The sequence below is a fragment of the Gorilla gorilla genome, chromosome 15, assembly GCF_029281585.2.
Source record: "Gorilla gorilla gorilla isolate KB3781 chromosome 15, NHGRI_mGorGor1-v2.1_pri, whole genome shotgun sequence".
NCBI lineage: Eukaryota > Metazoa > Chordata > Mammalia > Primates > Hominidae > Gorilla > Gorilla gorilla.
In genome coordinates, this window is record NC_073239.2 from 4,678,301 (window position 1) to 4,705,224 (window position 26,924).

Sequence of the window (26,924 nt, forward strand, 5' to 3'; positions counted from 1 at the left end):
ACCTGTATAAACATGGAAGTATCAGCACCGTTATCAGTATGAACATGGCAATAACTACACGGCTATCTGTATGAACATGGAATTAGCTACACAGCCATCTGGATGAACATGGAAATATCTACACCGCTATCTGTATGAACATGGATATATCTACACAGCCATCTGCATGAACATGGAAATATCTACACCGCTATCTGTATGAACATGGAAATACATACACCGCTATCTGTATGAACATGGAAATATCTACACCGTTATCTGTATGAACATGGAAATATCTACACTGCTATCTGTATGAACATGGAAATATCTTCACCGCCATCTGTATGAACATGGATATATCTACACAGCCATCTGGATGAACATGGAAATATCTGCACCGCAATCTGTATGAACATGGAAATATCTACACCGCTATCTGTATGAACATGGATATATCTACAGAGCCATCTGGATGAACATGGAAATATCTACACCGCTATCTGTGTAAACATGCATACATCTTCACCGCTATCTGCATAAACATGGAAATATCTACACTGCTATCTTTATGAACATGGAAATATCTGCACCGCTAACTGTTTGAACAGGGAAATATATACACCGCTATCTTCATGTAAATGGAAATGTCTACACAGCTATCTGCATATACATGGAAATATCTACACTGCTATCTCTTTACACATGGAAATAACTACACCGCTATCTGTATGAACATGGTAATATCTACACCGCCATCTGTATGAACATGGAAATATCTGCACCGCCATCTGAATGAACATATAAATATCTACACCGCCATCTGTATTAAGATGGAGTTATCTACACCGCTATCTGTATAAACATGGAAATATCTACACCGCTATGTGTATAAACATGGAAATATCTACACTGCTATCTGTATAAACATGGAAATATCTACACCGCTACCTGTTTAAACAAGGAAATATCAGCACCGCTATCAGTATGAACATGGAAGTATCTGCACCGCCATCTGTATGAACATGGAAATATCTTCACCGCCATCTGTATGAAAATGGAAATATCTGCACCGCCATCAGTATGAATATATAAATATCTACACCGCCATCTGTATTAAGATGGAGATATCTACACCGCTATCTGTAAAAACTTGGAAATATCTACACCGCTATGTGTATAAACATGGAAATATCTACACCGCTATCTGTATAAACATGGAAATATCTACACTGCTACCTGTAGAAACATGGAAATATCAGCACCGCTATCTGTATGAACATGGAAATATCTACACCGCCATCTGTATGAACATGGAAAAATCTTCACCGCCATCTGTATGAACATGGATATATCTACATAGCCATCTGTATGAACATGAAAATATCTTCACCGCCATCTGTATGAACATGGATATGTCTACACAGCCGTCTGGATGAACATGGAAATATCTACACCGCTATCTGTATGAACATGGAAATATCTACACCGCTATCTGTGTAAACATGCATACATCTTCACTGCCATCTGTATAAACATGGAAATATCCACACCGCTATCTGTGTGAACATGGAAATATCTACACCGCTATCTGTTTGAACATTTAAATATCTACACCGCTATCTGCATGAAAATGGAAATATCTACACAGCTATCTGCATATACATGGAAATATCTACACAGCTATCTCTTTGCACATGGAAATAACTACACCGCTATCTCTATAAACATGGAAATATCTACACCACCATCTGTATGAACATGGAAATATCTGCACCGCCATCTGTATGAACATATAAATATCTACACCGCCATCTGTATTAAGAAGGAGATATCTACACCGCTATCTGTATAAACATGGAAATATCTACACCGCTATCTGTATGAACATGGAAATATCTACACCGCTACCTGTATAAACACGGAAATATGTACACCGCTACCTGTATAAACATGGAAGTATCAGCACCGCTATCGGTATGAACATGGCAATATCGACACGGCTATCTGTATGAACATGGAAATATCTACACCGCTATCTGTATGAACATGGAAATATCTTCACCACTATATGTATGAACATGGAAATAGCTACACAGCCATCTGGATGAACATGGAAATATCTACACCGCTATCTGTATGAACATGGATATATCTACACAGCCATCTGGATGAACATGGAAATATCTGCACCGCTATCTGTATGAACATGGAAATATCTACACCGCTATCTGTATGAACATGGATATATCTACAGAGCCATCTGGATGAACATGGAAATATCTACACCGCAATCTGTATGAACAAGGAAATATCTACACCGCTACCTGTAAAAACACGGAAATATGTACACCGCTACCTGTATAAACATGGAAGTATCAGCACCGTTATCGGTATGAACATGGCAATAACTACACGGCTATCTGTATGAACATGGAAATAGCTACACAGCCATCTGGATGAACATGGAAATATCTACACCGCTATCTGTATGAACATGGATATATCTACACAGCCATCTGCATGAACATGGAAATATCTACACCGCTATCTGTATGAACATGGAAATACATACACCGCTATCTGTATGAACATGGAAATATCTACACCGTTATCTGTATGAACATGGAAATATCTACACCGCTATCTGTATGAACATGGAAATATTTTCACCGCCATCTGTATGAACATGGATATATCTACACAGCCATCTGGATGAACATGGAAATATCTGCACCGCAATCTGTATGAACATGGAAATATCTACACCGCCATCTGTATGAACATGGACATATCTGCACCGCTATCTGTATGAACATATAAATATCTACACCGCCATCTGTATGAAGAAGGAGATATCTACACCGCTATCTGTATAAACATGGAAATATCTACACCGCTATCTGTATATACATGGAAATATCTACACCGCTATCTGTGTAAACATGCATACATCTTCACCGCTATCTGTATAAACATGGAAATATATACACCGCTATCTTTATGAACATGGAAATATCTACACCGCTAACTGTTTGAATAGGGAAATATGTACAACGCTATCTGCATGAAAATGGAAATATCTACACCGCTATCTGTATGAACATGGATATATCTACACAGCCATCTGGATGAACATGGAAATATCTACACCGCTATCTGTATGAACATGGATACATCTACACAGCCATCTGGATGAACATGGAAATATCTACACCGCTATCTGTATGAACATGGAGATACATACACCGCTGTCTGTATGAACATGGAAATATCTACACCGCTATCTATATGAACATGGAAATATCTACACAGCTATCTGTATGAACATGGAAATATCTTCACCGCCATCTGTATGAACATGGATATATCTACACAGCCATCTGGATGAACATGGAAATATCTACACCGCTATCTGTGTCAACATGCATACATCTTCACCGCTTCTGTATAAACATGGAAATATCTACACCGCTATCTTTATGAACATGGAAATATCTACACCGCTAACTGTTTGAACATGGAAATATCTACACAGCTATCTGCATGAAAATGGAAATATCTACACAGCTATTTGCATATACATGGAAATATCTATACAGCTATCTCTTTACACATGGAAATAACTACACCGCTATCTCTATAACCATGGTAATATCTACACAGCCATCTGTATGAACATGGAAATAACTGCACCGCCACCTGTATGAACATATAAATATCTACACCGCCATCTGTATTAAGATGGATATAACTACACCGCTATCAGTATAAACATGGAAATATCTACACCGCTATGTGTATAAACATGGAAATATCTACACCGCTATCTGTATAAACATGGAAATATCTACACAGTTACCTGTATGAACGTGGAAATATCAGCACCGCTATCGGTATGAACATGGAAATATCTTCACCGCCATCTGTATGAACATGGATATATCTACACAGCCAACTGGATGAACATGGAAATATCTACACCGCTATCTGTATGAACATGGAAATACATACACCGATATATTTATGGACATGGAAATATCTACACCGCTATCTGTATGAACATGGAAATATCTACACCGCTATCTGTATGAACATGGAAATATCTTCACCGCCATCTGTATGAAGATGGATATATCTACACAGCCATCTGGATGAACATGGAAATATCTGCACCGCTATCTGTATGAACATGGAAATATCTACACCGCTATCTGTATTAACATGGATATATCTACACGGCCATCTGGATGAACATGGAATTATCTACACCGCTATCTGTGTAAACATGCATACATCTTCACCGCTATCTGTATAAACATGGAAATATCTACACCTTTTTCTGTATGAACATGGAAATATCTACACCGCTATCTGTGTAAACATGCATACATCTTCACCGCTATCTGTATAAACATGGAAATATCTACACCGCTATCTGTATGAACATGGAAATATCTACACCGCTATCTGTTTGAACATGGAAATATCTACACCGCTATCTGCATGAAAATGTAAATATCTACACAGCTATCTGCACATACATGGAAATATCTACACAGCTATCCCTTTACACATGGAAATAACTACACCGCTCTCTCTATAAACATGGAAATATCTACACGGCCATCTGTATGAACATGGAAATATCTGCACCGCCATCTTTATGAACATATAAATATCTACACCGCCATCTGTATTAAGATGGAGATATCTACACCGCTATCTGCATAAACATGGAAATATCAGCACCGCTATCTGTGTAAACATGGAAATATCTACACCGCTATTTGTATAAACATAGAAATATCTACACTGCTATCTGTGTAAACATGGAAATATCTACACAGCTACCTGTATGAACATTGAAATATCAGCACCGCTAACGGTATGAACATGGAAATATCTACACCGCCATCTGTATGAACATGGAAATATCTTCACTGCCATCTGTATGAGCATGGATATATCTACACAGCCATCTGTATGAACATGGAAATGTCTACACCGCAATATGTATGAACATGGAAATATCTACACCGCTATCTGTATGAACATGGAAATATCTTCACCGCCATCTGTATGAACATGGATATGTCTACAAAGCCATCTGGATGAACATGGAAATATCTACACCGCTATCTGCATGAACATGGAAATATCTACACCGCTATCTGTGTAAACATGCATACATCTTCACCGCTATCTTTATAAACATGGAAATATCTACACTGCTATCTGTATGAACATGGAAATATCTACACCGCTATCTGTTTGAACATGGAAATATCTACAACGCTATCTGCATGAAAATGGAAATATCTACACAGCTATCTGCATATACATGGAAATATCTATACAGCTATCTCTTTACACATGGAAATAAGTACACCGCTATCTCTATAAACATGGAAATATCTACACCGCCATCTGTATGAACATGGAAATATCTGCACCGCCATCTGTATGAACATATAAATAACTATACCGCCATCTGTATTATGATGGAGATATCTACACCGCTATCTGTATAAACATGGAAATATCCACACCGCTATCTGTATGAACATGGAAATACCTACACCGCTATCTGTATAAACATGGAAATATCTACACTTCAACCTGTATAAATATGGAAATATCAACATCGCAATCTGTATGAACATGGAAATATCTACACCGCTATCTGTATGAATATGGAAACATCTACACCACTATCTGTATGAACATGGAAATAGCTACACAGCCATCTAGATGAACATGGAAATATCTACACCGCTATATGGATGAACATGGAGATATCTACACCGCTATCTGTTTGAACATGGAAATATCTACGCCGCTATCTGCATAAAAATGGAAATATCTACACAGCTATCTGCATATACATGGAAATATCTATAAAGCTATCTCTTTACACAAGGAAATAACTACACCTCTATCTCTATAAACATGGTAATATCTACACCGCAATCTGTATGAACATGGAAATATCTGCACCGCCATATGTATGAACATATAAATATCTACACCACCATCTGTATAAAGATGGAGATATCTACACCGCTATCTGTATAGACATGGAAATATCTACACCACTATCTGTATAAACACCGAAATATCTACACTGCTATCTGTATAATCATGGAAATATCTACACCGCTACCTGTATAAACATGGAAATTTCAGCACCGCATTCTGTAGGAACATGGAAATATCTACACCGCTATCTGTATGAACATGGAAATATCTACATCACTATCTGTATGAACATGGAAATAGCTACACAGCCATCTGTATGAACATGGAAATATCTACACCGCTATCTGTATGAACATGGAAATATCTTCACCGCCATCTGTATGAACATGGATATGTCTACAAAGCCATCTGTATGAACATGGAAATATCTACACCGCTATCTGTATGAACATGGAAATATCTACACCGCTATCTGTGTAAACATGCATACATCTTCACCGCTATCTTTATAAACATGGAAATATCTACACTGCTATCTGTATGAACATGGAAATATCAACACCGCTATCTGTTTGAACATGGAAATATCTACACCGCTATCTGCATGAAAATGGAAATATCTACACAGCTATCAGCATATACATGGAAATATCTATACAGCTATCTCTTTACACATGGAAATAAGTACACCGCTATCTCTATAAACATGGAAATAACTACACCGCCATCTGTATGAACATGGAAATACCTGCACCGCCATCTGTATGAACACATAAATATCTACACCGCCATCTGTATTAAGATGGAGATATCTACACCGCTATCTGTATAAACATGGAAATATCTACAACGCTATCTGTATGAACATGGAAATATCTACACCACTATCTGTATAAACATGGTAATATCTACACTGCTACCTGTATAAACATGGAAATATCAGCACCGCAATCTGTATGAACATGGAAATATCTACACCGCTCTCGGTATGCATATGGAAATATCTACACCACTATCTGTATGAACATGGAAATAGCTGCACAGCCATCTGGATGAACATGGAAATATCTACACCGCTATCTGTATGAACATGGAAATATCTACACCGCTATCTGTTTGAACATGGAAATATCTACACCGCTATCTGCATGAAAATGGAAATATCTACACAGCTATCTGCTTATACATGGAAATATCTATACAACTATCTCTTTACACATGGAAATAACTACACCGCTATCTCTATAAACATGGTAATATCTACACCGCCATCTGTATGAACATGGAAATATCTGCACCGCCATCTGTATGAACATATAAATATCTACACCGCCATCTGTATTAAGATGGAGATATCTACACCGCTATCTGTATAAACATGGAAATATCTACACCGCTATCTGTATAAACATGGAAATATCTACACCGCTACCTGTATAAACACGGAAATATCAGCACCGCTATCTGTATGAACATGGAAATATCAGCCCCTCTATCTGTATGAACATGGAAATATCTACACCACTATCTGTATGAACAAGGAAATATGTACACCGCTATCTGTATGAAAATGGAAATATCTTCACCGCCATCTGTATGAACATGGAAATATCTACACCGCTATCTGTATGAACATGGAATTATCTACACGGCTACCTGTATAAACATGGAAATATCAGCACTGCTATCTGTATGAACATATAAATATCTACACCGCCATCTGTATTAAGATGGAGATATCTACACCGCTATCTGTATAAACATGGAAATATCCACACCGCTATCTGCATGAAAATGGAAATATCTACACAGCTATCTGCATATACATGGAAATATCTACACAGCTATCTCTTTACACATGGAAATAACTACACCGGTATCTCTATAAACATGGAAATATCTACACCGCCATCTGTATGAACATGGAAATACCTACACCGCTATCTGTATAAACACGGAAATATGTACACCGCTACCTGTATAAACATGGAAGTATCAGCACTGCTATCGGTATGAACTTGGCAATATCAACACGGCTATCTGTATGAACATGGAAATATCTACACCGCTATCTGTATGAACATGGAAATATCTTCACCGCCATCTGTATGAACATGGATATATCTACACAGCCATCAGGATGAACATCGAAACATCTACACCGCTATCTGTATGAACATGGAAATATCTACACCGCTATCTGTATGAACATGGAAATATCTACACAGCCATCTGGATGAACATGGAAATGTCTACAACGCTATCTGTATGAACATGGAAATACATACACCGCTATCTGTATGAACATGGAAATATCTACACCGCTATCTGTATGAACATGGAAATATCTACACCGCTATCTATATGAACATGGAAATATCTTCACCGCCATCTGTATGAACATGGATACATCTACACAGCCATCTGGATGAACATGGAAATATCTGCACCGCTATCTGGATGAACATGGAAATATCTGCACCGCTATCTGTATGAACATGGAAATATCTACACCGCTATCTGTATTAACATGGAAATAGCTACACCGCTACCTGTATAAACATGGAAATATCTACACCGCTATCTGTATGAACATGGAGATACATACACCGCTGTCTGTATGAACATGGAAATATCTATACCGCTATCTGTATGAACATGGAAATATCTACACCGCTATCTGTATGAACATGGAAATATCTTCACCGCCATCTGTATGAACATGGATATATCTACACAGCCATCTGGATGAACATGGAAATATCTACACCGCTATCTGTGTAAACATGCATACATCTTCACCGCTATCTGTATAAACATGGAAATATCTACACCGCTATCTTTATGAACATGGAAATATCTACACCGCTAACTGTTTGAACATGGAAATATCTACACCGCTATCTGCATGAAAATGGAAATATCTACACAGCTATCTGCATATACATGGAAATATCTACACAGCTATCTCTTTACACATGGAAATAACTACACCGCTATCTCTATAAACATGGAAATATCTACACCGCCATCTGTATGAACATGGAAATATCTACACCGCTATCTGTATAAACACGGAAATATGTACACCGCTACCCGTATAAAAATGGAGGTATCAGCACCGCTATCGGTATGAACGTGGCAATATCAACACGGCAATCTGAATGAACATGGAAATATCTACACCGCTATCTGTATGAACATGGAAATATCTACACCGCTATCTGTATGAACATGGAAATATCTACACAGCCATCTGGATGAATATGGAATTATCTACACCGCTATCTGTATGAACATGGAAATACATACACCGCTATCTCTATGAACATGGAAATATCTACACCGCTATCTGTATGAACATGGAAATATCTACACCGCTATCTGTATGAACATGGAAATATCTTCACCGCCATCTGTATGAACATGGATATATCTACACAGCCATCTGGATGAACATGGAAATTTCTGCACCGCTATCTGGATGAACATGGAAATATCTGCACCGCTATCTTTATGAACATGGAAATATCTACACCGCTATCTGTATGAACATGGAAATATCTACACCGCTACCTGTATAAATATGGAAATATCTACACCGCTATCTGTATGAACATGGAGATACATACACCGCTGTCTGTATGAACATGGAAATATCTACACTGCTATCTGTATGAACATGGAAATATCTACACCGCTATCTGTATGAACATGGAAATATCTTCACCGCCATCTGTATGAACATGGATATATCTACACAGCCATCTGGATGAACATGGAAATATCTACACCGCTATCTGTGTCAACATGCATACATCTTCACCGCTATCTGTATAAACATGGAAATATCTACACCGCTATCTTTATGAACATGGAAATATCTACACCGCTAACTGTTTGAACATAGAAATATCTACACAGCTATCTGCATGAAAATGGAAATATCTACACAGCTATTTGCATATACATGGAAATATCTATACAGCTATCTCTTTACACATGGAAATAACTACACCGCTATCTCTATAAACATGGTAATATCTACACCGCCATCTGCATGAACATGGAAATAACTGCACCGCCACCTGTATGAACATATAAATATCTACACCGCCATCTGTATTAAGATGGATATAACTACACCGCTATCAGTATAAACATGGAAATATCTACACCGCTATCTGTATAAACATGGAAATATCTACACAGTTACCTGTATGAACGTGGAAATATCAGCACCGCTATCGGTATGAACATGGAAATATCTACACAGCCATCAGTATGAACTTGGAAATATCTTCACCGCCATCTGTATGAACATGGATATATCTACACAGCCATCTGGATGAACGTGGAAATATCTACACAGCCATCTGGATGAACATGGAATTATCTACACCGCTATCTGTGTAAACATGCATACATCTTCAACGCTATCTGTATAAACATGGAAATATCTACACCGTTTTCTGTATGAACATGGAAATATCTACACCGCTATCTGTGTAAACATGCATACATCTTCACCGCTATCTGTATAAACATGGAAATATCAACACCGCTATCTGTATGAACATGGAAATGTCTACACCGCTATCTGTATGAACATGGAAATACATACACCGCTATCTGTTTGAAAATGGAAATATCTACACCGCTATCTGCATGAAAATGGAAATATCTACACAGCTGTCTGCACATACATGGAAATATCTACAAAGCTATCTCTTTACACATGGAAATTACTACACCGCTATCTCTATAAACATGGAAATATCTACACCGCCATCTGTATGAACATGGAAATATCTACACCGCTATCTGTATAAACACGGAAATATGTACACCGCTACCTGTATAAACATGGAAGTATCAGCACCGCTATCGGTATGAACATGGCAATATCTACACGGCCATCTGTATGAACATGGAAATATCTACACAGCCATCTGGATGAATATGGAATTATCTACACCGCTATCTGTATGAACATGGAAATACATACACCGCTATCTCTATGAACATGGAAATATCTACACCGCTATCTGTATGAACATGGAAATATCTACACCGCTATCTGTATGAACATGGAAATATCTTCACCGCCATCTGTATGAACATGGATATATCTACACAGCCATCTGGATGAACATGGAAATTTCTGCACCGCTATCTGGATGAACATGGAAATATCTGCACCGCTATCTTTATGAACATGGAAATATCTACACCGCTATCTGTATGAACATGGAAATATCTACACCGCTACCTGTATAAATATGGAAATATCTACACCGCTATCTGTATGAACATGGAGATACATACACCGCTGTCTGTATGAACATGGAAATATCTACACTGCTATCTGTATGAACATGGAAATATCTACACCGCTATCTGTATGAACATGGAAATATCTTCACCGCCATCTGTATGAACATGGATATATCTACACAGCCATCTGGATGAACATGGAAATATCTACACCGCTATCTGTGTCAACATGCATACATCTTCACCGCTATCTGTATAAACATGGAAATATCTACACCGCTATCTTTATGAACATGGAAATATCTACACCGCTAACTGTTTGAACATAGAAATATCTACACAGCTATCTGCATGAAAATGGAAATATCTACACAGCTATTTGCATATACATGGAAATATCTATACAGCTATCTCTTTACACATGGAAATAACTACACCGCTATCTCTATAAACATGGTAATATCTACACCGCCATCTGCATGAACATGGAAATAACTGCACCGCCACCTGTATGAACATATAAATATCTACACCGCCATCTGTATTAAGATGGATATAACTACACCGCTATCAGTATAAACATGGAAATATCTACACCGCTATCTGTATAAACATGGAAATATCTACACAGTTACCTGTATGAACGTGGAAATATCAGCACCGCTATCGGTATGAACATGGAAATATCTACACAGCCATCAGTATGAACTTGGAAATATCTTCACCGCCATCTGAATGAACATGGAAATATCTACACCGCTATCTGTATGAACATGGAAATATCTACACCGCTATCTGTATGAACATGGAAATATCTACACAGCCATCTGGATGAATATGGAATTATCTACACCGCTATCTGTATGAACATGGAAATACATACACCGCTATCTCTATGAACATGGAATTATCTACACCGCTATCTGTATGAACATGGAAATATCTACACCGCTATCTGTATGAACATGGAAATATCTTCACCGCCATCTGTATGAACATGGATATATCTACACAGCCATCTGGATGAACATGGAAATTTCTGCACCGCTATCTGGATGAACATGGAAATATCTGCACCGCTATCTTTATGAACATGGAAATATCTACACCGCTATCTGTATGAACATGGAAATATCTACACCGCTACCTGTATAAATATGGAAATATCTACACCGCTATCTGTATGAACATGGAGATACATACACCGCTGTCTGTATGAACATGGAAATATCTACACTGCTATCTGTATGAACATGGAAATATCTACACCGCTATCTGTATGAACATGGAAATATCTTCACCGCCATCTGTATGAACATGGATATATCTACACAGCCATCTGGATGAACATGGAAATATCTACACCGCTATCTGTGTCAACATGCATACATCTTCACCGCTATCTGTATAAACATGGAAATATCTACACCGCTATCTTTATGAACATGGAAATATCTACACCGCTAACTGTTTGAACATAGAAATATCTACACAGCTATCTGCATGAAAATGGAAATATCTACACAGCTATTTGCATATACATGGAAATATCTATACAGCTATCTCTTTACACATGGAAATAACTACACCGCTATCTCTATAAACATGGTAATATCTACACCGCCATCTGTATGAACATGGAAATAACTGCACCGCCACCTGTATGAACATATAAATATCTACACCGCCATCTGTATTAAGATGGATATAACTACACCGCTATCAGTATAAACATGGAAATATCTACACCGCTATCTGTATAAACATGGAAATATCTACACAGTTACCTGTATGAACGTGGAAATATCAGCACCGCTATCGGTATGAACATGGAAATATCTACACAGCCATCAGTATGAACTTGGAAATATCTTCACCGCCATCTGTATGAACATGGATATATCTACACAGCCATCTGGATGAACGTGGAAATATCTACACAGCCATCTGGATGAACATGGAATTATCTACACCGCTATCTGTGTAAACATGCATACATCTTCAACGCTATCTGTATAAACATGGAAATGTCTACACCGTTTTCTGTATGAACATGGAAATATCTACACCGCTATCTGTGTAAACATGCATACATCTTCACCGCTATCTGTATAAACATGGAAATATCAACACCGCTATCTGTATGAACATGGAAATGTCTACACCGCTATCTGTATGAACATGGAAATACATACACCGCTATCTGTTTGAAAATGGAAATATCTACACCGCTATCTGCATGAAAATGGAAATATCTACACAGCTGTCTGCACATACATGGAAATATCTACAAAGCTATCTCTTTACACATGGAAATTACTACACCGCTATCTCTATAAACATGGAAATATCTACACCGCCATCTGTATGAACATGGAAATATCTACACCGCTATCTGTATAAACACGGAAATATGTACACCGCTACCTGTATAAACATGGAAGTATCAGCACCGCTATCGGTATGAACATGGCAATATCTACACGGCCATCTGTATGAACATGGAAATATCTACACAGCCATCTGGATGAATATGGAATTATCTACACCGCTATCTGTATGAACATGGAAATACATACACCGCTATCTCTATGAACATGGAAATATCTACACCGCTATCTGTATGAACATGGAAATATCTACACCGCTATCTGTATGAACATGGAAATATCTTCACCGCCATCTGTATGAACATGGATATATCTACACAGCCATCTGGATGAACATGGAAATTTCTGCACCGCTATCTGGATGAACATGGAAATATCTGCACCGCTATCTTTATGAACATGGAAATATCTACACCGCTATCTGTATGAACATGGAAATATCTACACCGCTACCTGTATAAATATGGAAATATCTACACCGCTATCTGTATGAACATGGAGATACATACACCGCTGTCTGTATGAACATGGAAATATCTACACTGCTATCTGTATGAACATGGAAATATCTACACCGCTATCTGTATGAACATGGAAATATCTTCACCGCCATCTGTATGAACATGGATATATCTACACAGCCATCTGGATGAACATGGAAATATCTACACCGCTATCTGTGTCAACATGCATACATCTTCACCGCTATCTGTATAAACATGGAAATATCTACACCGCTATCTTTATGAACATGGAAATATCTACACCGCTAACTGTTTGAACATAGAAATATCTACACAGCTATCTGCATGAAAATGGAAATATCTACACAGCTATTTGCATATACATGGAAATATCTATACAGCTATCTCTTTACACATGGAAATAACTACACCGCTATCTCTATAAACATGGTAATATCTACACCGCCATCTGCATGAACATGGAAATAACTGCACCGCCACCTGTATGAACATATAAATATCTACACCGCCATCTGTATTAAGATGGATATAACTACACCGCTATCAGTATAAACATGGAAATATCTACACCGCTATCTGTATAAACTTGGAAATATCTACACAGTTACCTGTATGAACGTGGAAATATCAGCACCGCTATCGGTATGAACATGGAAATATCTACACAGCCATCAGTATGAACTTGGAAATATCTTCACTGCCATCTGTATGAACATGGATATATCTACACAGCCATCTGGATGAACGTGGAAATATCTACACAGCCATCTGGATGAACATGGAATTATCTACACCGCTATCTGTGTAAACATGCATACATCTTCAACGCTATCTGTATAAACATGGAAATATCTACACCGTTTTCTGTATGAACATGGAAATATCTACACCGCTATCTGTGTAAACATGCATACATCTTCACCGCTATCTGTATAAACATGGAAATATCAACACCGCTATCTGTATGAACATGGAAATGTCTACACCGCTATCTGTATGAACATGGAAATACATACACCGCTATCTGTTTGAAAATGGAAATATCTACACCGCTATCTGCATGAAAATGGAAATATCTACACAGCTGTCTGCACATACATGGAAATATCTACAAAGCTATCTCTTTACACATGGAAATTACTACACCGCTATCTCTATAAACATGGAAATATCTACACCGCCATCTGTATGAACATGGAAATATCTACACCGCTATCTGTATAAACACGGAAATATGTACACCGCTACCTGTATAAACATGGAAGTATCAGCACCGCTATCGGTATGAACATGGCAATATCTACACGGCCATCTGTATGAACATGGAAATATCTACACCGCTATCTGTATGAACATGGAAATATCTTCACCGCCATCTGTATGAACATGGATATATCTACACAGCCATCAGGATGAACATGGAAATATCTACACTGCTATCTGTATGAACATGGAAATATCTACACCGCTATCGGTATGCACATGGAAATATCTACACAGCCATCTGGATGAATATGGAAATGCCTTCACCGCTATCTGTATGAACATGGAAATACAAACACCGCTATCTGTATGAACATGGAAATATCTACACCGCTATCTGTATGAACATGGAAATATCTACACCACCATCTGTATGAACATGGAAATATCTTCACCGCCATCTGTATGAACTTGGATATATCTACACAGCCATCTGGATGAACATGGAAATATCTGCACCGCTATCTGTATGAACATGGAAATATCTACACCGGTATCTGTATGAACATGGAAATATCTACACTGCTATCTGTATGAACATGGAAATATCTTCACAGCCATCTGTATGAACATGGATATATCTACACAGCCATCTGGATGAACATGGAAATATCTGCACCGCTATCTGTATGAACATGGAAATATCTACACCGTTATCTGTATGAACATGGATATATCTACACAGCCATCTGGATGAACATGGAATTATCTACACCGCTATCTGTGTAAACATGCATACATCTTCACCGCTATCTGTATAAACATGGAAATATCTACACCTTCTTCTGTATGAACATGGAAATATCTACACCGCTATCTGTTGAAACATGCATACATCTTCACCGCTATCTGTATAAACATGGAAATATCTACACCGCTATCTGTATGAACATGGAAATGTCTACACCGCTATCTGTTTGAAAATGGAAATGTCTACACCGCTATCTGTTTGAAAATGGAAATATCTACACCGCTATCTGCATGAAAATGGAAATATCTACACTGCTATCTGCACATACATGGAAATATCTACACAGCTATCTCTTTACACATGGAAATAACTACACCGCTATCTCTATAAACATGGAAATATCTACACGGCCATCTGTATGAACATGGAAATATCTGCACCGCCATCATTATGAACATATAAATATCTACACCGCCATCTGCATTAAGATGAAGATATCTACACCGCTATCTGTATAAACATGGAAATATCTACAACGCTACCTGTATAAACATGGAAATATCTACACCGCTATCTGTATAAACATGGAAATACCTACACCGCTACCTGTATAGACATGGAAATATCTACACCGCTATCTGTATAAACATGGAAATATCTACACCGATATCTGTATGAACATGGAAATATCTTCACTGCCATCTGTATGAACATGGATATATCTACACAGCCATCTGGATGAACATGGATATATCTACACAGCCATCTGGATGAACATGGAAATATCTACACCGCTATCTGTGTAAACATGCATACATCTTCACCGCTATCTTTATAAACATGGAAATATCTACACCGCTATCTGCATGAAAATGGAAATATCTACACAGCTATCTGCATATACATGGAAATATCTACACAGCTATCTCTTTACACATGGAAATAACTACACCGCTATCTCTATAAACATGGTAATATCTACACCGCCATCTGTATGAACATGGAAATATCTTCACCGCCATCTGTATGAACATGGAAATACCTGCACCGCCATCTGTATGAACATATAAATATCTACACCGCCATCTGTATTAAGATGGAGATATCTACACCGCTATCTGTATAAACATGGAAATATCTACACCTCTACGTGTATAAACAAGGAAATATCTACACTGCTATCTGTATAAACATGGAAATAACTACACTGATACCTGTATAAACATGGAAATATCAGCACCGCTATCTGTATGAACATGGAAATATCTACACCGCCATCCGTATGAACATGGAAAAATCTTCACCGCCATCTGTATGAACATGGATATATCTACACAGCCATCTGTATGAACATGGAAATATCTTCACAGCCATCTGTATGAACATGGATGTGACTACACAGCCTTCTGGAGGAACATGGAAATATCTACACCGCTATCTGTATGAACATGGAAATATCTACACCGCTATCTGTGTAAACATGCATACATCTTCACCGCTATCTGTATAAACATGGAAATATCCACACCGCTATCTGTATGAACATGGAAATATCTACACCACCATCTGTATGAACATGGAAATATCTGCACCGCCATCTGTATGAACATATAAATATCTACACCGCCATCTGTATTAAGAAGGAGATATCTACACCGCTATCTGTATAAACATGGAAATATCTACACCGCAATCTGTATGAACAAGGAAATATCTACACCGCTACCTGTATAAACACGGAAATATGTACACCGCTACCTGTATAAACATGGAAGTATCTGCACCGTTATCGGTATGAACATGGCAATAACTACACGGCTATCTGTATGAACATGGAATTAGCTTCACAGCCATCTGGATGAACATGGAAATATCTACACCGCTATCTGTATGAACATGGATATATCTACACAGCCATCTGCATGAACATGGAAATATCTACACCGCTATCTGTATGAACATGGAAATAAATACACCGCTATCTGTATGAACATGGAAATATCTACACCGTTATCTGTATGAACATGGAAATATCTACACCGCTATCTGTATGAACATGGAAATATCTTCACCGCCATCTGTATGAACATGGATATATCTACACAGCCATCTGGATGAACATGGAAATATCTGCACCGCAATCTGTATGAACATGGAAATATCTACACCGCTATCTGTATGAACATGGATATATCTACAGAGCCATCTGGATGAACATGGAAATATCTACACCGCTATCTGTGTAAACATGCATACATCTTCACCGCTATCTGCATAAACATGGAAATATCTACACTGCTATCTTTATGAACATGGAAATATCTGCACCGCTAACTGTTTGAACAGGGAAATATATACACCGCTATCTGCATGTAAATGGAAATGTCTACACAGCTATCTGCATATACATGGAAATATCTACACAGCTATCTCTTTACACATGGAAATAACTACACCGCTATCTGTATGAACATGGAAATATCTACACCGCCATCTGTATGAACATGGAAATATCTGCAAAGCCATCTGAATGAACATATAAATATCTACACCGCCATCTGTATTAAGATGGAGTTATCTACACCGCTATCTGTATAAACATGGAAATATCTACACCGCTATGTGTATAAACATGGAAATATCTACACTGCTATCTGTATAAACATGGAAATATCTACACCGCTACCTGTTTAAACATGGAAATATCAGCACCGCTATCAGTATGAACATGGAAGTATCTGCACCGCCATCTGTATGAACATGGAAATATCTTCACCGCCATCTGTATGAAAATGGAAATATCTGTACCGCCATCAGTATGAATATATAAATATCTACACCGCCATCTGTATTAAGATGGAGATATCTACACCGCTATCTGTATAAACTTGGAAATATCTACACCGCTATGTGTATAAACATGGAAATATCTACACCGCTATCAGTATAAACATGGAAATATCTACACTGCTACCTGTATAAACATGGAAATATCAGCACCGCTATCTGTATGAACATGGAAAAATCTTCACCGCCATCTGTATGAACATGGATATATCTACACAGCCATCTGTATGAACATGAAAATATCTTCACCGCCATCTGTATGAAAATGGATATGTCTACACAGCCGTCTGGATGAACATGGAAATATCTGCACCGCTATCTGTATGAACATGGAAATATCTACACCGCTATCTGTGTAAACATGCATACATCTTCACTGCTATCGGTATAAACATGGAAATATCCACACCGCTATCTGTGTGAACATGGAAATATCTACACCGCTATCTGTTTGAACATGGAAATATCTACACCGCTATCTGCATGAAAATGGAAATATCTACACTGCTATCTGCATATACATGGAAATATCTACACAGCTATCTCTTTGCACATGGAAATAACTACACCGCTAACTCTATAAACATGGAAATATCTACAGCACCATCTGTATGAACATGGAAATATCTGCACCGCCATCTGTATGAACATATAAATATCTACACCGCCATCTGTATTAAGATGGAGATATCTACACCGCTATCTGTATAAACATGGAAATATCTACATTGCTATCTGTATGAACATGGAAATATCTACACCGCAACCTGTATAAACACGGAAATATGTACACCGCTACCTGTAGAAACATGGAAGTATCAGCACCGCTATCGGTATGAACATGGCAATATCTACACGGCTATCTGTATGAACATGGAAATATCTACACCGCTATCTGTATGAACATGGAAATATCTTCACCACTATCTGTATGAACATGGAAATAGCTACACAGCCATCTGGATGAACATGGAAATATCTACACCGCTATCTGTATGAACATGGATATATCTACACAGCCATCTGGATGAACATGGAAATATCTGCACCGCTATCTGTATGAACATGGAAATATCTACACCGCTATCTGTATGAACATGGATATATCTACAGAGCCATCTGGATGAACATGGAAGTATCTGCACCGCAATCTGTATGAACATGGAAATATCTACACCGCCATCTGTATGAACATGGACATATCTGCACCGCTATCTGTATGAACATATAAATATCTACACCGCCATCTGTATGAAGAAGGAGATATCTACACCGCTATCTGTATAAACATGGAAATATCTACATCGCTATCTGTATATACATGGAAATATCTACACCGCTATCTGTGTAAACATGCATACATCTTCACCGCTATCTGTATAAACATGGAAATATATACACCGCTATCTTTATGAACATGGAAATATCTACACCGCTAACTGTTTGAATAGGGAAATATGTACACCACTATCTGCATGAAAATGGAAATATATACACAGCTATTTGCATATACATGGAAATATCTATACAGCTATCTCTTTACACATGGAAATAACTACACGGCTATCTATATAAACATGGTAATATCTACACAGCCATCTGTATGAACATGGAAATAACTGCACCGTCACCTGTATGAACATATAAATATCTACACCGCCATCTGTATTAAGATGGATATAACTACACCGCTATCAGTATAAACATGGAAATATCTACACCGCTATGTGTATAAACATGGAAATATCTACACCGCTATCTGTATAAACATGGAAATATCTACACAGTTGCCTGTATGAACGTGGAAATATCAGCACCGCTATCGGTATGAACATGGATATATCTACACAGCCAACTGGATGAACATGGAAATATCTACACCGCTATCTGTATGAACATGGAAATACATACACCGATATATTTATGGACATGGAAATATCTACACCGCTATCTGTATGAACATGGAAATATCTACACCGCTATCTGTATGAACATGGAAATATCTTCACAGCCATCTGTATGAACATGGATATATCAACACAGCCATCTGGATGAACATGGAAATATCTGCACCGCTATCTGTATGAACATGGAAATATCTACACCGCTATCTGTATGAACATGGATATATCTACACAGCCATCTGGATGAACATGGAATTATCTACAGCGCTATCTGTGTAAACATGCATACATCTTCACCGCTATCTGTATAAACATGGAAATATCTACACCTTTTTCTGTATGAACATGGAAATATCTACACCGCTATCTGTGTAAACATGCATACATCTTCACCGCTATCTTTATAAACATGGAAATATCTACACTGCTATCTGTATGAACATGGAAATATCTACACCGCTATCTGTTTGAACATGGAAATATCTACACCGCTATCTGCATGAAAATGGAAATATCTACACAGCTATCTGCATATACATGGAAATATCTATACAGCTATCTCTTTACACATGGAAATAAGTACACCGCTATCTCTATAAACATGGAAATATCTTCACCGCCATCTGTATGAACATGGAAATACGTGCACCGCCATCTGTATGAACACATATATATCTACACCGCCATCTGTATTAAGATGGAGATATCTACACCGCTATCTGTATAAACATGGAAATATCTACAACGCTATCTGTATGAAAATGGAAATATCTACACCACTATCTGTATAAACATGGTAATATCTACACGGCTACCTGTACAAACATGGAAATATCTACACCGCCATCTGTATGAACATGGAAATATCTACACCGCTATCTGTGTAAACACGGAAATATGTACACCGCTACCTGTATAAACATGGAAGTATCAGCACCGCTATCGGTATGAACATGGCAATATCTACACGGCTATCTGTATGAACATGGAAATATCTACACCGCTATCTGTATGAACATGGAAATATCTTCACCGCCATCTGTATGAACATGGATATATCTACACAGCCATCAGGATGAACATGGAAATATCTACACCGCTATCTGTGTGAACATGGAAATATCTACACCGCTATTGGTATGAACATGGAAATATCTACACAGCCATTTGGATGAACATGGAAATATCTTCACCGCCATCTGTATGAACATGGATATATCTACACAGCCATCTGGATGAAAGTGGAAATATCTACACAGCCATCTGGATGAACATGGAATTATCTACAGCGCTATCTGTGTAAACATGCATACATCTTCAACGCTATCTGTATAAACATGGAAATATCTACACCGTTTTCTGTATGAACATGGAAATATCTACACCGCTATCTGTATAAACAAGGAAATAGGTACACCGCTACCTGTATAAACATGGAAGTATCAGCACCGCTATCGGTATGAACATGGCAATATCTGCACGGCTATCTGTATGAACATGGAAATATCTACACCGCTATCTGTATGAACATGGAAATATCTTCACCGCCATCTGTATGAACATGGATATATCTACACAGCCATCAGGATGAACATGGAAATATCTACACTGCTATCTGTATGAACATGGAAATATCTACACCGCTATCGGTATGTACATGGAAATATCTACACAGCCATCTGGAAGAACATGGAAATGCCTTCACCGCTATCTGTATGAACATGGAAATACAAACACCGCTATCTGTATGAACAAGGAAATATCTACACCGCTATCTGTATGAACAAGGAAATATCTACACCACCATCTGTATGAACATGGAAATATCTTCACCGCCATCTGTATGAACTTGGATATATCTACACAGCCATCTGGATGAACATGGAAATATCTGCACCGCTATCTGGATGAACATGGAAACATCTGCACCGCTATATGTATGAACATGGAAATATCTACACCGCTATCTGTATGAACATGGAAATATCTACACAGCCATCTGGATGAACATGGAAATATCTACACCGCTATCTGTATGAACATGGAGATACGTACACCGCTGTCTGTATGAACATGGAAATATCTACACCGCTATCTGTATGAACATGGAAATATCTACACAGCTATCTGTATGAACATGGAAATATCTTCACCGCCATCTGTATGAACATGGATATATCTACACAGCCATCTGGATGAACATGGAAATATCTGCACCGCTATCTGTATGAACATGGAAATATCTACACCGCTATCTGTATGAACATGGATATATCTACACAGCCATCTGGATGAACATGGAATTATCTACACCGCTATCTGTGTAAACCTGCATACATCTTCACCGCTATCTGTATAAACATGGAAATATCTAGACCTTCTTCTGTATGAACATGGAAATATCTACACCGCTATCTGTGTAAACATGCATACATCTTCACCGCTATCTGTATAAACATGGAAATATCTACACCGCTATCTGTATGAACATGGAAATGTCTACACCGCTATCTGTTTGAAAATGGAAATATCTACACCGCTATCTGCATGAAAATGGAAATATCTACACTGCTATCTGCACATACATGGAAATATCAACACAGCTATCTCTTTACACATGGAAATAACTACACCGCTATCTCTATAAACATGGAAATATCTACACGGCCATCTGTATGAACATGGAAATATCTGCACTGCCATCTTTATGAACATATAAATATCTACACCGCCATCTGTATTAAGATGAAGATATCTACACCGCTATCTGTATAAACATGGAAATATCTACAACGCTACCTGTATAAACATGGAAATACCTACACCGCTATCTGTATAAACATGGAAATACCTACACCGCTACCTGTATAGACATGGAAATATCTACACCGCTATCTGTATGAACATGGAAATATCTACACCGATATCTGTATGAACATGGAAATATCTTCACTGCCATCTGTATGAACATGGATATATCTACACAGCCATCTGGATGAACATGGATATATCTACACAGCCATCTGGATGAACATGGAAATATCTACACCGCTATCTGTGTAAACATGCATACATCTTCACCGCTATCTTTATAAACATGGAAATATCTACACCGCTATCTGCATGAAAATGGAAATATCTACACAGCTATCTGCATATACATGGAAATATCTACACAGCTATCTCTTTACACATGGAAATAACTACACCGCTATCTCTCTAAACATGGTAATATCTACACCGCCATCTGTATGAACATGGAAATATCTTCACCGCCATCTGTATGAACATGGAAATACCTGCACCGCCATCTGTATGAACATATAAATATCTACACCGCCATCTGTATTAAGATGGAGATATCTACACCGCTATCTGTATAAACATGGAAATATCTACACCGCTACGTGTATAAACAAGGAAATATCTACACTGCTATCTGTATAAACATGGAAATAACTACACTGATACCTGTATAAACATGGAAATATCAGCACCGCTATCTGTATGAACATGGAAATATCTACACCGCCATCTGTATGAACATGGAAAAATCTTCACCGCCATCTGTATGAACATGGATATATCTACACAGCCATGTGTATGAACATGGAAATATCTTCACAGCCATCTGTATGAACATGGATGTGACTACACAGCCTTCTGGAGGAACATGGAAATATCTACACCGCTATCTGTATGAACATGGAAATATCTACACCTATATCTGTATGAACATGGAAATATCTTCACTGCCATCTGTATGAACATGGATATATCTACACAGCCATCTGGATGAACATGGATATATCTACACAGCCATCTGGATGAACATGGAAATATCTACACCGCTATCTGTGTAAACATGCATACATCTTCACCGCTATCTTTATAAACATGGAAATATCTACACCGCTATCTGCATGAAAATGGAAATATCTACACAGCTATCTGCATATACATGGAAATATCTACACAGCTATCTCTTTACACATGGAAATAACTACACCGCTATCTCTCTAAACATGGTAATATCTACACCGCCATCTGTATGAACATGGAAATATCTTCACCGCCATCTGTATGAACATGGAAATACCTGCACCGCCATCTGTATGAACATATAAATATCTACACCGCCATCTGTATTAAGATGGAGATATCTACACCGCTATCTGTATAAACATGGAAATATCTACACCGCTACGTGTATAAACAAGGAAATATCTACACTGCTATCTGTATAAACATGGAAATAACTACACTGATACCTGTATAAACATGGAAATATCAGCACCGCTATCTGTATGAACATGGAAATATCTACACCGCCATCTGTATGAACATGGAAAAATCTTCACCGCCATCTGTATGAACATGGATATATCTACACAGCCATCTGTATGAACATGGAAATATCTTCACAGCCATCTGTATGAACATGGATGTGACTACACAGCCTTCTGGAGGAACATGGAAATATCTACACCGCTATCTGTATGAACATGGAAATATCTACACCGCTATCTGTGTAAACATGCATACATCTTCACCGCTATCTGTATAAACATGGAAATATCCACACTGCTATCTGTATGAACATGGAAATATCTACACCGCCATCTGTATGAACATGGAAATATCTGCACCGCCATCTGTATGAACATATAAATATCTACACCGCCATCTGTATTAAGAAGGAGATATCTACACCGCTATCTGTATAAACATGGAAATATCTACACTGCTATCTGTATGAACATGGAAATATCTACACCGCTACCTGTATAAACACGGAAATATGTACACCGCTACCTGTATAAACATGGAAGTATCAGCACCGCTATCGGTATGAACATGGCAATATCTACACGGCTATCTGTATGAACATGGAAATATCTACACCGCTATCTGTATGAACATGGAAATATTTTCACCACTATCTGTATGAACATGGAAATAGCTACACAGACATCTGGATGAACATGGAAATATCTACACCGCTATCTGTATGAACATGGATATATCTACACAGCCATCTGGATGAACATGGAAATATCTGCAGCGCTATCTGTATGAACATGGAAATATCTACACCGCTATCTGTATGAACATGGATATATCTACAGAGCCATCTGGATGAACATGGAAATATCTACACCGCTATCTGTGTAAACCTGCATACAACTTCACCGCTTTCTGTATAAACATGGAAATATCTACACCGCTATCTTTATGAACATGTAAATATCTACACCGCTAACTGTTTGAACAGGGAAATATATAAACCGCTATCTGCATGAAAATGGAAATGTCTACACAGCTGTCTGCATATATATGGAAATATCTACACAGCTATCTCTTTACACATGGAATATAACTACACCGCTATCTGTATGAACATGGAAATATCTACACCGCAATCTGTATGAACAAGGAAATATCTACACCGCTACCTGTATAAACACGGAAATATGTACACCGCTACCTGTATAAACATGGAAGTATCAGCACCGTTATCGGTATGAACATGGCAATAACTACACGGCTATCTGTATGAACATGGAAATAGCTACACAGCCATCTGGATGAACATGGAAATATCTACACCGCTATCTGTATGAACATGGAAATACATACACCGCTATGTGTATGAACATGGAAATATCTACACCGTTATCTGTATGAACATGGAAATATCTTCACCGCCATCTGTATGAACATGGATATATCTACACAGCCATCTGGATGAACATGGAAATATCTGCACCGCAATCTGTATGAACATGGAAATATCTACACCGCCATCTGTATGAACATGGACATATCTGCACCGCTATCTGTATGAACATATAAATATCTACACCGCCATCTGTATGAAGAAGGAGATATCTACACCGCTATCTGTATAAACATGGAAATATCTACACCGCTATCTGTATATACATGGAAATATCTACACCGCTATCTGTGTAAACATGCATACATCTTCACCGCTATCTGTATAAACATGGAAATATATACACCGCTATCTTTATGAACATGGAAATATCTACACCGCTAACTGTTTGAATAGGGAAATAAGTACACCGCTATCTGCATGAAA